We start from the raw sequence: 18,473 nt of genomic DNA, 5'->3' as shown, positions 1-18,473 counted from the left end.
CAAAATGAAAATATTTTCCAATGCGAGTGTGTCTATTAGTGTGAGAGGGAAATAATGTCCTGTCATCAGATCTGTACCACAGAAATTTTAAAATCTTCCTGTTGAAGGAAAATTAATGATATACACATTGTTGGCCAGCTTGACCTTATCAAAAATTATAAAGTGCTACACATAAAAGTATCAGTATATTCATTCTAAGTGCTTTCTAGAGAGTGCATCTACTTGGGTGAGAGGCAAATAATACCTTGACAGCAGACCTGTACTACAGAAATTTTAAAGAAATTATCCTAGTTGAAGGAAAATTAATAATGAGATACATATTGTCAGCTAGCTTGACCTAATTGAAAATTATAAAGTATAATACCTAAAAATATCAGTATATTCATCCTTTCTAAGTGCTTGTGTACATTTATCATGTTATGACACATTTATAGACCATATTCTGAGCATCAAAGAATGCTCAGTAATTGCAGTAACTGAAATCACACAAAGCACAATGAAATTAAATTATAAAATTAACAGAAGGACAGAAAACTAAATATTTTAAAACAACATACAGCTGTAAATATCCTATCGTTGCATAATACATCATATAGGATGTATAAATATATACCCAATTGAATGAAATAAAAACAAGATATATAAAAATTTGTTGGATAAAGTCTAGTAAGTACTTAAAAATAATTAATTGAAAATTCTTGTTTTAGCAAAGTATAGTTTTAAAATCAATTACCTAAGATTCCATTAAAAAACAAAAACAAAAACAAAAACAAAAAAAAGCAAACTTCATATCCATTCGAATGATTGCCATCAAGTATCAGCAAGGATTTGGAGAAACTAGAACTCTCATGTGCTGCTGGTGGAAATGTAAAATGGTATAAACACTTTTGAAAACTGTTTTTCAGTTTCTTCAACAGATAAACATACTACATAGAGGGAAATAAAACTTTCCTAGATTTTTCGCTGTTTCTGTAAAAAGCTCTCACCTCCTAGAAATATTTTCACAAACCATTAGAGATTTCAATTAGATCTGTTTTAATTTGTCTACTTAGTTGTTCTGACCTAATGAGAGAGTCAAACTTCTCATTTTATTAAAATGGTTACAGTTGTACTAGGTTCCAGGTTTAGAGTCCAAGGTACCTGAAAAAAAAAGAGCAGCTACTTTCCTATTTACATATCAAAGGCGAATGGGCTCCAAGAATATGGACACATCTGTAGATCATAAAAACTGGGGCACAAGGGGCTGGCTGGCTGTGAGATATTCATACACATGCATGCTGAAAGGCTGAACGAAGGAGTCCCTTTCAGAGGGGTGGGAATGCAGCTGCCTCCTTCCCCTTTATAAGCAGAAAAAAATTATTTTTTTCTTTATCCCTAGCTATTAGGCTGTCTAGCTACTTGTATAGGACAACTGGCCTACTTCTCATCCCATTGCCTTAGTCTAAGGGTAAGAACTAAGGCAAAGGGAGGAGAACACCTATTATTTAATATCTCTACCTATGATTAACAACGCCTCATGCATGCTTTCAGGTTAAAATTAATAAAGATAAATGTTAAAAATTCAACACACACATAACACAACCCTGGCATTCTACTCATAGGTATTTAGACTACATCAATGAGAAGTAAATATAAGAGCAGAAATATACATAGAGCAAAAATTGACACAACTACTAGGAAACAAAGCCATCTTAGTAGGAGATTTTAAAGCATCTCTCCAAGTTAGAAAAAACTGTGTGTGTAGACACTCACCAATGTGTTGTTGATGACTTATACAATTTAAATAATGTGATACCCTAATGGACATATAGAAAACACTACGCCCAAACATTTCAGAATGCACTTTGTTTTCAAGGATACATAAATAATTTCCAATTATTGACCATATGCAGAACCATAAAGTCAGTTTCAAAAAAAAAAAAAAAATCTCCAAGTATTAAAATAATATACAATATTTTTATCACAGTGCTATCAAAAAACATAACTACTAATCCCTAAGTATTTGGAAATTATGAGTGATAAATTTAAAGCATGCATAAAAATAACAATAAAAATAGAACATAATCTGAACAGTGAAAATATCACATATCAAAACGTATAGGATGCAATTAAAGCATTGCTTCTCCTCAATTACCTTTTTAAACTTCTGCCTTCCCCTTAAATATTAGTTTTCCCAGAATTTATATCTTACTTATAACTTTTTCCATGTTAGCTATTCTTCTTTAGTGATAGCATTCCAGTACTGGTTTAACCCATCAGCTATAATACTAATGATTTGCTAATACTATTTCTATTTCTGGCTGTAAAATGCTTGGATTTACTAATGAGGCAAATTTACTAACAACCCAGAAGCTAGCTGAGAATGTGTCCATTTTATTCTTCTTCTTTTACCTTTCTTTGATTTAGAGGTAAATGGATGTGTAAAATGAAGAAAATAATGAATGTCTTGTGAAATAACTACGTTTGGATTTTTTCTTGGCTCTTCACTATATTAGCCCCGGCAAATCTATTAGAAAGTTAAGGAAACACAAATCAAAACCACAATGAGATGCCATCTCATGCCAGTGCCTGTTAGAATGGCGATCATTAAAGGGTCAGAAAACAACAGATGCTAGAAAGACTGTGGAGAAACAAGAATGCTTTTACACTGTTGGTGGGAGTGTAAATTAAGTTCAACCACTGTGAGGAGGTTCCACAAGGATCTAGAACCAGAAATACCCTTTGACCCAGCAAATTCTTTACTGGGTATATACCCAAAGAATTATAAATCATTCTACTATAAAGATACATGCACACATATGTTTACTGCAGCACTACTCACAATAGCAAAGACTTGGAATCAACCCAAATGCCCATCAATGATAGACTGGAAAAAGAATATGTGGCATATGTACACCATGGAATACTATGCAGCAATAAAAAATGGATGAGTTCATGTCCTTTGCAGTGACATAGATGAAGCTAGAAACCATCATTCGCAGCAAACTAACACTGGAACAGAAAACCAAACACTGTATGTTCTCACTCCTAAGTGGGAGTTGAACAATGAGAACACATAGCCACAGGGAGGGGAACATCACATACTGGGGCCTATTGAGGGGCGAGGTGCTAGAAAAGGGATAGCGTTAGGAGAAATACACAATGTAGCTGAGGGGTTGATGGGTGCAGCAAACCACCATGGCACATGTATACCTATGTAACAAACCTGCATGTTCTGCTCATGTATCCTAGAACTTAAAAGTATAATAATAAAAAAATACAATAAAAAATCCAGCCTTCAGGAAAAAAAAAAAAAAAAAAAAAAAAAAGAAGGAAAGAAAGAAAAGAAAAGAGAAAGAGAAAGAGTGAGTTAAGCAACCTTTCTTAGGGTTTTGAAATCCAAATCCTAAACACCATCACTTCCACGGAGCCAGATTTAAAGTAAATATCACAATGAAAAAGAATGCTCCTCTTCTAGTGAACTATTCAAGGAACTAGACATGTGGGCATGCTCTACTTCCTGAAGAAAACAGAAAATGTAAGTGCCTAAGAGCAGTCAGTACTGGCCATGTGTAGATCTGTCACAGTGTGCCCTTCTTAAAAGCATCTGAAATGGAGCACTCAGAAGTAAACAGGATGTACTTGAAGAGTACTCACTCCCATCATTTTCATGGTAATTGCCATCATCCTAAATGGAAAGCTAGGATAGTAGAATAATTCTATACAAAACACAGAATATGAAATCAAAAATGACAATAGCTGATAACCTACATTTTGATATACTACATTTTCTCTTTCACAATACTTAAAATACAAACAAATAAACAAACAACAGTGATTTTTCTAAGTTTACTGTTAAGTGCTTATTTTTGACTTTTGGCCATGTTACTTCTCCCCTACTGTCTAAACCAAGAACGAGCAAAAGAGACATAGCCTTAATGTAATCTTAGTTTTAACTTAAGCTGGGCCTCTTGGCTTGAGAGAAGAATGTTTTGAGGGTTGAGAAAAATGAATCCCTCATCTATAGCTTGAGATGCCAGCCTGGTCTCTGTGATGACCACTGATCACTGAAGGAGCCCAGGACATTTTTGAAACTGAAGTGACTTTTAACCAATTCCATCCCCACCCCCCTTTTTTCCCTCCCCGAATTTGAATGTAGAGAGGCCTTGAAAGTTGGAAAGCATGACCCCAAAACAAGTCTGTGTGTAGGAAAGAACAAGAAAACACCTGAAATAAAATTAACTTGAGAGGAAATTTTAGGCTGATAATTTAAGTTCAATAGAAGTTCCTAATGGTTTTTTAGGGGTTAAGGGTATGGGAAGATGGCTGATTTCTGTGTAATATGTACCTAACGTAGGCAGCTCTTCTAGCTCTACTAACAATGATCCACTAGGTTGACCTTTTAAAAAACAACAAACTAAGCAAACAAGGTGAACTAAAATGAACTGGCCTTTTGCATGTACCACCAATGTCAATTGCACGAAATGGTATAAGCATGCAATTTTGGCCCTCACACACAATTGTCATTTGTTTAGGTGAGCAGAACCAGTCCTCTATAGTGATACTTTATACCAGTGAGAAGCAGTGAAAGTTTTGTCCACATGGGATTTTAGGTTGTTCTTCATTTTGTTTGGAATTCGTCCTGAAAACTTCTGATTAAATTCCAAGAAATTTTAGACTTTTTTTTTTTCCTGTATGTCTTTTTCTTCCATTTAGTAAGTAGTAGGAGGAAGACATTAAGTAGAAATAATTATAAAGTGGAAGAAAAGTAACAGTATGCATACCTGAACTGGTAAAACAGATTGTTTTAAACATATTTTATCACTTTGATTTCTCTTTGTAAGTTAAAAATTTTCTTTTAAAGATTTATAAACTTTTTTGTATATTAAAAATATTAAATGTTTACCAGTTTATAGTATAATCATGTTTTCTAATTTGATGCTCTTTTTTAGTTGTTACTGTTGTTTTTTGGATATAGAGAAGATATAAAAATACGTATGTAAACATTTCAATATTTTTTACATGGTTCCTGGCTTTTGTCTAATGACTAGTTAGTCCTACCTCTTTTACCTTCAGTATTATAGAAGCAATTATTTCCTCATAGTAATTTGAAATGCCTGTGATTACATTTAAACCATAAATCCACTTGAAATATATTTTAGGGCACATGAGAAAAATAAGATTAGTTCTTATTGTGCACAATATGTTTCACCCATTAATTATTGAATTGGAGATACTATAAAGTACTTTAGAAAGTTACTGGGAAGAATAAACTTAAAATATACCCAAATAAATTAGCAATTAGCTCAAGAGTTGTATGAGAATTAATATTACTGGATATATATTTACCTTATTATTGAAAAGTAGATTATACTTTTAATCCCAATTCAGATCACTTTATTTATTCATGTACCTTTCTAAACCTAAAAGTGAAAGGACATTCAGAAAAATGCTAGTAAATATTTCTCAGAGAAGATTTCTGGGGTGCCCCTCATATTTCTCTTTATTTTTAAAGACATTTTTCAAAACATACCTATTTTTAATACAAAAAAGGACTTTCCTAGATGTTCTCCTTCCACAATACTATACTATAATGAGAGCAAATAATATTACTTTAAAAAATGCTGAAAATGAGTGAAAGGATGATTAAAACAAAACTTTTTGTAAATGGTTGAAAGAGACAGAAAAATTCTTGTTAAAGTGGGACAGAGAGAGCACAGGTGGACAGAAGGGAGAGTGGATGTGGGAGCTGTTGTTCAAGCAGAGATCTCTGAAAAACCAGAGCTATCAGATACCGAGAGGAAAGAACTTCAGGAACAGTTGATCCTTACGGTGTGCAGATTTGCATTTGCAAGTTTATCTTCTTGCTAATATTTATGTTACCTCAAAAATCAATAATCACTGTCAATGGTCATTTGCAGATATATGCAGAGTGGCAAAAAAATTAAGTTACCTGAAGATAGAGCACATTCCCAGCTGAGGGTGAACAAGGTAGTACTTTGCCTGCTTGTTTCCACTTTCATGCTATAAACAAGTGTGCTTTTCAGGGTTTATTTAATGCCATGTTTTTCACACTTTTCTGTGTGATTTCTGTTAGTGAGTTTGCTGTTTAAATTGGCCCCAAAGTGTAGACCTGCAGGGCTGTCTAGTGTCCCTAGGCTCAAGAAGGCTGTCTGTGTTATGTCTTACGAAGAAAACACAAGTGTTAGATAAACTTCATATAGATAGGAGTTACAGCACTGTTGGCTGTGAGTTCAATGTTGAAAAGCAATCAACAATATTTATTATATAAGGTGTCTTTAAACAGAAACCCTCATGAACCAAGGTTATTGACTGATTGATAAAAATTCAGTGACCAAAGGCTTCCAGGACCCTAACACTGTATTTCCACAGGACCAATAGGGTATTGTTTACTAATTCAGTGTTTGCAACAATGTTATATCACATAAGGACTGCAGAAAACAAGAAACAACTGTAATTGATTGGACTATTCACCTGCCTAATGCAGTGGATTTCCCTCCATGACAGTGGAATCCCTTGGAGGGTGAGCATTTAAAAAACGCAGATGCTGGTAACCCATTTTACCCTCTCCTCCAGGCCATGGAAATCTGAATCTGTGGAGGTATCTGCTTTGATGTTTTTAACAACTCAAGTAATTCCAGAAATTCTTTTCTACAAAATTATACCTCAAGAAAGTGGAAGTTGGTTGAAAGGCTCTTTTCAGAAGAGAAAGTCCTGGGATGTTGTTCTTCTCTTCTTCCTTCCAACTTCCTGAAATGCAGCAATGATGATTTGAGCTCTCCTAGCCTTCTGTGCTCACGAGGCAATTTTGAAAATAACAATAACTGATTTATTCAGTTTATCTTACCAGCTAGTACCTCCAATCCAACAGTCTTGGAAGCCACCAGAATCTAAAATCCCTTTTACAGTGTTTCCTAAGCCTCATATTCTCACAAGTCACTTTACCCTCAATAAACAGTCCTTTGCATGCAACATTATCTCTAATTTTTTTTTTCTTCTGTCATCTTGCTGACTCCTGGGGAAAACACAATCTGGGCAATCTAACTAGCTGAGGTAAACCAGGTTTCTTACATTAAGTGAACAGCCATTACTTTCAAAGAAGGCCATTACAGCTGTCTAGCAATGGTACAAAATTCCCACTCCTCATCCCCCTTACTCTCTGCTCTCCTAAATGACTATGCCTACTTTATACCTCCTTTTCTCTTCTCCGCCTCCAAGACCTCTTCCCCCATCTTTTTTCTCATCGACTGTTCTGCCTCTTATTTCACTGAAAAAAACGGAAGTAGTAAAAAGAGGTAAGTTGAATAATATATGAAAAGGGCTATAAACCTAGGACTGTTATGTACAGCCAACTTACCTTGCAAGAATGAATGTCATAAAAAGACATCTTTTAGGCAAACAAAAATTGAGAAAATATTAAAGATATACTTAAGGCAGAAAAAATGAGCACAGAAAAAAGGCTTGAACAGTATGATGGTACAGAAAAACATAAACATAGAAATAAATATACATAAATATTGGATGTATAAATGAGTAGAATGCATTGCTTTTAATAAAAGGAAGGGAAGCATTAATCATCTTAAAATAATTCAAGAAAGTAAATTAAAAAGGAATATATTCATAGTTAAAAGAGGCATAGACAGAAAGTACATACTAATTATAAATAAATTCATGAATATCAATAATCACATGGATATAAACACTTCAGATAAAAGACAATGATTGTTAGAATGTGAGTAAAAATCCTGCTATCATCTACTTACAGTATGTATATTAAAAACATTAGACCACAAAATGTTTGATAATATCAAAATGAAAATTTACATGTCAAACTAATGCTAAAAAAAGTTCCAACATACTTAAGATAAAAATAATAACAAAAGATAAATAGCACTATATAAATTTAAGAATAATTCAACCATGAGTTTCACTGGAATTCACAAAACACTTAGAAAGGTTAATGGATAAACTACGTATCAAAATATGTGGAATATAAGCAATATGGTTCAAAAGATAAATTAATAGCCTTAAATTAGAATAGTAAAAATGATAAAAATTTTAAAATGCAAATGGAAAAACAGTAGCTCCTGACATTGAGGAGCTGGCCTGTTACCATCAGCCAGGCCCAATATCCTCCTGGTAACCATGAATATTTCACAGAACAAAGCCACTCTGTTCCCACAGTGGATCAAGAAAAAGACAACACTATTTCATAATCATGTTTGAATACAGGAAATGTATAAACATTTGCTAAACCACAAATTAGTGCACATTCCTGTCTCCAAGTTAATATATGCAAAGGGTACTTTTTCATCAATTATAGCTTTAGCCTCTCTGTACTCATCTCTCTTCTATATTAGATTTATTCAGATACCCAACTACTCCTACTTCCTGACAGAAGCTAATCTAGAGAAAAGCTACACTTCTTAAATCTCTCTCACTGCAATAAGCAATAAACCCAGCTTATTCCTGGCGAATTTTGGCAGTAGGACACTGACCAAAAGAATGGATCATATATCTAATTAAAGAAGATACAAAACACAACATCAAAAGAAAACTAGAAAAAAATAGAATGAAGGAAACAGGTAAAATCAGGAGCCAAAGTTAATGCAACAGCAAATGTACATAAAATAGAAGTTACAAACAAACTAAAACTAAAAGTTAACCTTCAAAAAGACTTATATAAAAGGCAAACTCCAATTAAGTAATAAAACAAAATAAGGCACACATGCTCAATACTAAAGATAGAAAAAAATATGTAGGGGGTGAAGAGTTAAAGAGGCAACAGAATGCATTTTGAGTAAATTTAGGTCAATAAATGTGAAAAAGAAAAGGACACAGACTGGGCAATAAAGCATGACCTCATCTCTACAAAAAAAAAAAATATATATATATATATATATATGAAGTTCTGGTGGTATGCACAAGAAGTTCCAGCTATTCGGGAGGGTGAGGTGGGAGATGGCTTGAGCCCAGGCAGTCAAGGTCACGCCACACAATGCAGCCTGCGTAACCAAATGAGACCAAAAAAGGCAAATTCTTAAAACTACAGTTTGCCAAAACAGACTTACAAAATAACTATGTGGGCTAAATAGAATAAGCCTATAAGCAAGAAATACAATTTTATACATAGTTAAAAATTTTCCCTCAAACAAAATACAATGGTCAGATGACTTTACCAATAGGTTCTAATGAACATTCTAGTATTAAATCATTTTAATCTTATGCAAATTCTTCTAAAGAACATAAAAATGGAAGATTTCCAACTTATTTTATGTGACAAGTATAATGTTGGCTTCAAAATTAGGCAAGTACAATATGAGAAAAGACGATTACAGACAAATCACAATTATCATTGTTGATGTAAACATCTTAAATGAATTATTAACAGAGAAAATTCAGCAAACTATACAAATAAAACGAATTATTCCCAGGCTCATTTTATCATAGCAAACAAAGTTCGACTGAATCTCAAATAAGGAAAGAGTTTTACATAATGTATTACATTAACTGATAAAGGCAAGAAACACATGAGAATCTTCATAAGATTAAGCAAAAACATTCAATAAATTTCATCATGCATTCAGGATAAAATGTCATGTATCAAACTAGGAATAGAAGGGAATATCACATATCAGGTAAACCTATGAAATACACACAACATCCATTTTGGAAAGCAGTGAAATGTTAGCAGCACTCTATTAACATTATAAATAGTACAAGACTACCCATTACAAATATTACCATATCTATTCAGTATTTCATAGGGGGTCCTAACAAATGTAAGAATATTAAAAAGTTATAAAATTAGAAAGAAGGAAATATAATTCTCAGTAATTACACATTACCGAACCATATACATAAATATCTCCAAAGAGTTTACAGGCAAATTGTTGAATTAATAAGAAGATTTAATAAGTTCCCTGATGTAATATAAATACACAAAAATAAACTGCATTTTCTAGCAAGAGTTACAACATATAACTAAAAATAAACATAATTCACAGTAATAACAATATATAAAGTGCTTTGACTTAAATCTACTAAAAAATTACCAGGTATTAAATTAAAAGAGACACATGCCATTCCCATTAAAGAGGTCAACTCTCCCAAAACTCATATAATGCACTTAAAATTAAAATGCATTGTTCTTTTGTTTGTTTTGAGGAACTGTGAAAACTAATTATAAAATGCATATGGATGAACAACGGCTTAAGAAAATCCAAGACAAAAATGAGAAAGAAAATAAAGACTCATCTTGCCAGATTTTAAGGCTAACAAGACTACAGTAATAAAGACAGTGTGATATCATCATTGATGTAATCAAATTTGCCAGCAGAATAGAAGAGAAAGCCCAAAAAGGACTCTTACACAATACAGAGACATGATATTTGGTGGAGATGGCATTGAAGATTAGTGGGAAAAAAAAAAGATTATTCAATCTTTTCAATTTAGGACAATAGATTATTCATACAGGAAAAAAGTCAGAATAGACAGGATAATTAATATAAAGTAGATTAAATACTTATATATGAAAGACAAAATCTGTGGCTAATGGACTGTAATATCACCCCCCCCCAAACTATCCCCATCTCCTGGTATTAATGTCCTTATGTAGCCCATTCCTTCTGCATATAGGTGGGACCTGTGACTTGCTTTCAACCAATAGAATGCTGCAAAGATGATGGCATGTCACTTTCATAATTTAGGCTACATTGTAGGCAGAGTTTCTCTATTGACCCTCTTCCTGGCTTTAAGGAAGCAAGCTGCTATACAGAGAGGTCCACATGGTAAGCTACTAAAGGCGGACCCCAGGCAACAACCAGAAAAGTACTGAAGCATCAGGTCCAACAATCTATAAGATACTGAATCCTGCTGACAATCATGTGAGCTTGGAAGCATATGCTTCCCCAGTTGAGTCTCAGATGACATTGCAGCCCTAGCCAGCAACTTAATTGCAGCCTTGTGAAAGACCATAAACCAGAGTATCCAATTAAGTCATGATTGATTCCTGACCCATAGAAACTGTGAGATAATTAAAATATGTTGTTTCAAGCCACTAGGTTTCTGAAAATATTGTTAGCAATAAATAAGTTTAAAAAGTGCTCAGGAGAAAATATAGGAAAAGATTTTTAGGGCCAACATCTTGGGGAAAATTTTTAGTAAGATGCAAAAACATATAAATAATAAAGGAAAACTGACATATTTGATTACTTTCAAATTAAGAACATCTGTATATCTAAAGCTATCATAAAGGTCACTCTGCAAAAATCAAGAAAACATAAGCCAAAAAGTTAGTCACAATACATATAACCAAAATAGGATTAGTATTCATAATATATAGTAAACTTCAGTGAGTCAATAAAAAAATCCTGAATTTAAAAAGGGGTAAAAGAAATGACCCCAGTTTCACTCCAGAAAAGAAACACACAAGGCAAAAATAAAGACTATGTGTGAATTTGGGTGGGTGTGTGGGTTTGGATGGGTGGGTGGGTATATGTGTACATGTGCAACACACAATTGTGTGTATATGCTGTAAGTCATTACTAATCAGAGGAATGTAAATGAAAACCATAATTTGACATCCTTTTATCCCACCAGACAGGAAATTATTAAAAATCCTGTAAATGTCAAGTACAGAAGAAAATCTAGAACAACAGAAACTCTTCTATATTACAGTGCTAACTTATATAATTTGGAAAATAATTTGGCATTGTCTAGAATAGTTGAGGATGTACATATCATATGAATCCAGAACCTTTCAGCTATATATATATATATATATATATATATATATATATATATGCTAAAAAAGAAGACTGGGTAGCTGTGAGAGGGAAGGCTCTTAGTATAAACAAAGTAACAAAAAAACTAAATTCTTGCATAGTATGAAACATACTTAAGAATTTTAACAGAAAGTTGCTTGAATTTGCAAAAATTAGAAATATCCATAAAATCTATCAAGCAGCTAAAATATAAATAAGGTATGGCATGTTCCTACAATGGCATATTCATATAATGAATCACTACCTTGGTGAAAATATGTGATCTCCACCTACAAATATCAGATACATTAAATAATATTTTGAGCAAAAAATAAAAGCAAGATAGATACTAATATATACAATATGTTAATGTGAGAGTTAATATTAGATGTCAATCTGACTAGATTGAAGGATTCCTAGATGGCTGATGAAGCATTGTTCCTGGGTGCATCTGTGAGGGTGCTGCCAGAGGAGATTGGCATTTGAGGCAGTGGACTAGGAGGAGAAAACCCACCTTCAATGAGGGGTTGGATACCATCTAATACAGTGCCAGCAAGGATAGAACAAAGCAGGCAGAAGAAGTGGGATAGACAAACTGCTTGCTGAGTTGGCTTGTTCTCTTTCTCTCCCTGCCATGCCACATACTTGGCTTCCTCTTCTTTTGACCTTGGACATTAGACTCCAGGTCCTTCAGCCTTTGGACTTGAACCAGCAGCCTGTCAGGGGTTCTCCAGTTGTCAGTCTCAAGACTGAGAGCTGCACTGTTGGCTTCCCTGGTTTTGAGGGTTTTAGATTTAGACTGAGCAAGTCTACCAACTTCTCTTTCCCCAGCTGGCAGACGGCCTACTGTGGAATGTTCCCTTGTAATCCTGTAAGCCAGTTCTCCCTAACAACCTTATCTTATTGGTTCTGTCCTTCTGGAGAACCCTAATACAGTCAGTATTTAAATAAAGTTCACAATCATGCAAAATCATACCGTATGTTGATTGATAATAATAGACTTATATATGGTGGAGCTATAAAGAAGAACAAGGAAATTATAAACACAAAATCCAGGACAGAACTAACCTCTGGGGGGGGGGGGGGGAGTTTATGGGAGCAGAGGTTGTGAAAATGGAAGGTCAGATGGAGGGCTTAACTACTAACATTAACTGCATGTTTCTTAGCGAGGTTAATGTGTACACTCATGCTCATTTTATTACTATCTTTCATATTAAACATGCTTCATAACATTTTGTAGAATGTGTGAGTATATGAATTCTAAATCTAAATCCCAGGTGCTCTGGCCAAAACAACTTATGGATATCATAGGGGAGGGCTTCCAACTTCCCAACCAGGGTAAATGCATCTTTTCATTGTCAACATATGAAACTATTTTGCATATCCAAATACATAAAATTCAACAAAGAGGAACAATAAAGCTCATACATGCAAGGATCAGCACAATAGTGGTTTATAACTGCTTACAGACAACTAATGCAAGGATGTGGCAGCAATACCCAAAATAAACAATCACACACAAGGACTTACTCTCCATTGAGGGCATGTGCCTCACTATCACAGTACTGACACTCAGTCCTACTTCAGAAGTGCACACTCCCACTTTCCTCACTGAAAGGCTGAGTTTCTGACTGGAGGCTCCAGAATTTGCTCCTGGGTCCCAATATACAAGCCATGAAAAAGAAAGCATCCAAACTTAAAAAGCACCAACCAAAAGCACAACCCCCAAAATGTGTGAATATCCTGTGAATTAACAGAAAAGATCACTCTAGGTAGATTTAATAATTTTATATTGATATAATCCTGTTATGTATGGTGTTAAGGTAATAATATATAGATACACATTTATATGTAATTTGAATACACTTCCTCCAACTGGTTTCTATTTCTTCCATCATAGCCAATGGGGTAAATGTAATGTTGTAAAATATGCTGAGCTGTATTTATACTTAAGTGGAAAAAATTGAAATGGAAAAAATACAATAATTACAATGTAGACAATCACAAATATATATCTATCAAATGAAGGTATGAACACAGTTATGCTTAACGTTATGCAAATGGCACTTGTGGCCAGGTAGGGTGACTCATGCGTGCAATCCAAGCACTTTGGGAGTATGAGGGGGTGGATTACCTGAGGTCAGGAGTTCAAGACCAGCCTAACCAATGTGGCAAAACCCTATCTCTTCTAAAAATACAAAAATATTAGCTGTGCATGATGGCAGGCTCCTGTAATCCCAGCTACTCAGGAGGCTGGGGCATGAGAACTGCCTGAACCCAGGAGGCAGAGGTTGCAGTCAGCTGATAATATGCCACTGCACTCCAGCCTGGGTGACAAACTGGGATGACTCCATCTCAAAAGAAAAAACAAAAGCATTTGTGACATGGAATAAAACTGAGTAACAGCAGCAAACATGAATTCAGAAATGTTTATATCTCAATAAATCTCAGAAGTAAATATGCTTTGAGAAAAGTCAAAATATGGCTCTGTAAATGAAGATACTAAAAATGAAAGGTTGAATAAAATTGTTTGTTGAAATATGAACATTAACAAAGCAGTATTTCTAAATCAACATATTGGGTATTTTATTTTCCCAGTTTGTGCAACTCAATTAATATACTAAATACTAAAATAGGTATCTGATTAGTATAGATATCTACTATATATGCCCAAATTACCTGAAAATATTTTAAGTATTTTCTCACTTAAAAACAGATGCATCACATTTTATATTGGTTTTCCCTTCGGGCATATACTGTAGGAGAATGAAAGTAAAGATACCTCTGCTGCCTCTCTCTCATCAGTAAAACAAGAATATTGGAGATGGTCACAAAGAGGAAATAATTACTGTTCCATTAAGTTACATACTTTTGGAAAATCCTTGTGTCAACTTTGCAGGAATTTACTGATAGAAAAATGAAGATTTAAAATTAAGAATCTTGCATAAGACCTCAGAGCTAGTAGATACTAACTGGGGGATTTACACTTATTTGTAATTCCAAAGATCAGATAAAATATAAACTTCTTGTGTACACAACATTTTCAATGGTAATGTCTCCCTTCAAATTAAGGATGGAAATAGAGGAAAGGTAAAAACAAGGCTTGTGAAAAACTCACCAGTATAACCTGATGGTTGTACAGAGAAAACCTTGTCTCTTAAGGTAATAAAATTTTGTGTGTGTGCATACAAGCATGTATCTTTTTAATAGTTTTATAGTTATTGTTGGGAAAAGTCAAAATAACAATGGCAGTACATTTCAGTTTATTTCGGTAAATCTAGAGAGATAATCAGAAGTTAGTTGGTGTACATAAGCCAACTGAAAGTGTGTTGTGCTCCAGTTAGCACTGAACTAGCCAGGGTGCTCAGGTTAGTTTAAAAATAATAGTAAAAACCTTGTTTTGTTTATATGTGGTCAACTTTTATTAGCTATATCCTTTATATGAACTTATATTTTAATGAGTATCTCATCAAAACGATTTCATCATTTCTTGGTGGTACTGTGTTTTTCTATGTATAAATCTCCCTTCAATTTTACGTGAAATATTGCATTGAAGTATCAAATTAAATTGGTCCAATAAAGTTCAAATACCCATATTTTAAAGTTGAAAGCCATGTAAACAAACCTATAGAAAAAGTAATCTTTTGGAACAAAGTGAAGGAATGAATAAATGAACATACCATTAAAACAACGAACAAAAATTAATAAAACTTGGCAGTAATTTTTCAGTATAGTACAAGAATTTGGAGCGTTATTTGCATCATGCAATGGATAAAGTAAAAATAGTTTATTGAGGGGTATCAGATTTTAATAAAAGATTTGATGAGTTTATAGTTCTCATTTAGCAAATGAGAAAAGTGACAGTAGTAGGAGCCAAATTGACTTCCAAAAAGAGAAACAAGGAGCATTAAAGATGTTGCGGACCATGAATATTTCCGCCTTTAAACCATAAAGAATAATGTATGTATATCCCACAGTCAGAAATAGAGAAATTGCTTACCTAGGACACTAGATAACCTGAGACATTAGGTGAAATTCAGTATCAGTGTTAATGCACTTGATAATAAGACCTCAGAGCTGATAGATACTGCCTGGGGGAATTTGCACTTATTTCTAATTCCAAAGATCACATAAAATGTAAGCTTGTTGATGTATATAACATTTTTAATGGTAATCTAGGACATGTGAAAGCCTGAGACATTGAAAGAAAAATTACATTCAAGAGTCAGCAATACAGAAATCATTTAAATAATATAAAATAGAAAGAGCAATTGTCACGTACTGTGAAACAGTATCGACTTAATCTGATTATAATTTACCTTTCTGTTCTTTCAAGTTTCATCTACCCTAATATTTCAGTCTTTTAAACAGTTTATACAATAATTAACACCACTGTTATGGGAATGATTCTCCTTGAGTACTTTATTTTCTGTGTTCAGATTTAGGGTCTCTCCTTTCTTCCCATTTCACTCCTTCCCTCCCTCCCTCCTTCGATTCCTTTCTTCTGTCATTATTTACAAGACAGGGAAAAGAACAACAGATTTTTGCTTTTCCCTAAAACAAACTCTATTTGAATATATTTGATCAACTGTTAGTCACAGAATTCACAACATTCTCGCTTCTACTTGGTGTAGGCTTGCTGGGAAATGTGTGAAAAGTGGAAAAAGAATGTTTAAACCGTCAGCTCCATGGAGGTAGGGCCCATGTATGCTTTGTTTACGATTGCATTCCCAGGATTGAGAGCTGTGCCTGGCATTGTGGATCTGGAGGTACTTACGGGGAGAGTAGGAAGAGTAGGAAAAGCAAAGCCTGATGGAGCCTGAATCAAATATATTGAGTTAGGCCGGGCGCGGTGGCTCAAGCCTGTAATCCCAGCACTTTGGGAGGCCGAGGCGGGTGGATCACGAGGTCAAGAGATCGAGACCATCCTGGTCAACATTGTGAAACCCCGTCTCTACTAAAGGTGCAAAAAATTAGCTGGGCATGGTGGCGCGTGCCTGTAATCCCCGCTACTCCGGAGGCTGAGGCAGGAGAATTGCCAGAACCCAGGAGGCGGAGGTTGCGGTGAGCCGAGATCGCGCCATTGCACTTCAGCCTGGGTAACAAGAGCGAAACTCCGTCTCAAAAAAAAAAAAAAAGAAAAAAGAAAAAAAAAAAACATATATATATATATATATATATATGAGTTGTACTTTGTACCGCCATTACCAGCAGTGGTCCACACACAGGGCAGTCAGACCACACTCAGGTATTTTTTTTTTTCTGCTCTTCAGGTCATTCCTTGATATTCAAATACAGACCAAACTTGGGGTGGTTGAGTGAGTGGAAACTCCAAGAGTGAGTTACAGTAGTTTTATTCTGTTTGCACTTACGGATAACCCAGAATCTCTTTTAGAAGAGCTATTCATTGATGAGACATGCTGTGAGAAACACAGACTCAAAACCCAGTGATCTCTACTCAAATTTACCTATCATAATCCCCCCTAACTCAATAAATTATTTTTTTTCCTCTAACGATGCTGTTTCACAAATAAATAAGCCATGTCTACTATAGAACAGGTACCACTTCTTGGTGCTTTTCCTTGGATGGTAATCACTACCTTGCATGCCCCTCCTCTCACTTCTTCTCTTCCTCATGAACTCATAATAGTTTCAAAGTTTCTAGAGCAGGCGTCCCCAAACTACGGCCCGTGGGCCGCATGCAGCCCCCTGAGGCCATTTATCCGGCCCCCGCCGCACTTCAGGAAGGGGCACCTCTTTCATTGGTGGTCAGTGAGAGGAGCACAGTATGTGGCGGCCCTCCAACGGTCTGAGGGACAGTGAACTGACCCCCTGTGTAAAAAGTTTGGGGACGCCTGCTCTAGAGAGACTGCCAATTCTTCACAGAGCAGATTCATAGTCAACTGACTTTTATGTTCTTCCTTTATGCTAATCAGTATCTGGACAGTAGACCCACCAAAAATATGGTAAATAAGCAAATTAACAATGAATTATAAATTCATTTACAATTCCTTCAAAAAACTATAGAATTGAAACAAAATGTGCCTAAATCTTGGCCATACCATTTATCAGCTAATTTACTTTGGACAAATCACTTGATGATTTTCAAACATGTATGCGAAATAGCTACTAGAGTTGTTGTAAGTATTGTAATGATACATAAAAACCTTATGATTCAATGTGCAGCACATATTAAGTGATTAATTCATGATAGATTCCTTACCCAATGTAAACCAATTATTGACAATTCAGTCAACATTTAAGCAGGCAGTAAATAGATCACATATTAACTGTCTCAGTATCTTAGAATGTTAGGGAGCCTTACCTCTGGAAGTAGTGTTATAATGCTATTAAAAAAAAGCATCTTCAATATGCTAACATCACTTTAGTACAGTTTCTTCTTTTAGTGATACCATGCCTGAATGAAGATCTTACCAGTAGCAGCAGGGGCAGATGTAGAATACAGATGCTTGATACAGGTACATCCTCGCCATTTAGAAAGTTGCAGTCAGAACCTGGAATTAAGTCAGGGGAACAGAGGCACGAGAATTGGAGGTTGGAGGAGGTGGAGAAGGACCAAGCTCAGTTGCTAAAATTGTGGATTTGGGTAACAGTATTCAATTTGTCCTCCATTTTCCAACTGCTGGTTCCTCGGCTCCATACAAAATCCTAACAGCATTACCCAAAGACCTAAGGAAAAGGGGTATG

The 18,473-nt window shown here is 34.8% G+C and overlaps 1 protein-coding gene across 3 annotated transcripts in view; it reads right to left on the bottom strand.

Annotated features, from left to right (window-relative positions):
• DSEL (dermatan sulfate epimerase like) overlaps positions 1 to 18,473 on the bottom strand; it is a 138,548-nt gene that overhangs the window by 110,863 nt on the left and 9,212 nt on the right. Inside the window, exon 3 of one of the 3 annotated variants that reach the window (XR_012513064.1) lies at positions 6,666 to 18,455. The exons of the other annotated variants lie outside the window; for them this stretch is intronic. The gene's annotated coding sequence lies outside the window, so the exon portion shown is untranslated. The remainder of the gene's footprint in view (positions 1 to 6,665; positions 18,456 to 18,473) is intronic. 3 annotated transcript variants of the gene reach the window in all.

The sequence above is a fragment of the Saimiri boliviensis genome, chromosome 13 (genome assembly GCF_048565385.1).
Source record: "Saimiri boliviensis isolate mSaiBol1 chromosome 13, mSaiBol1.pri, whole genome shotgun sequence".
Classification (NCBI taxonomy): Eukaryota; Metazoa; Chordata; class Mammalia; order Primates; family Cebidae; genus Saimiri; species Saimiri boliviensis.
Note: the sequence above shows the minus strand (reverse complement) of the source record. Positions and strands in the feature narration are given on the sequence as shown.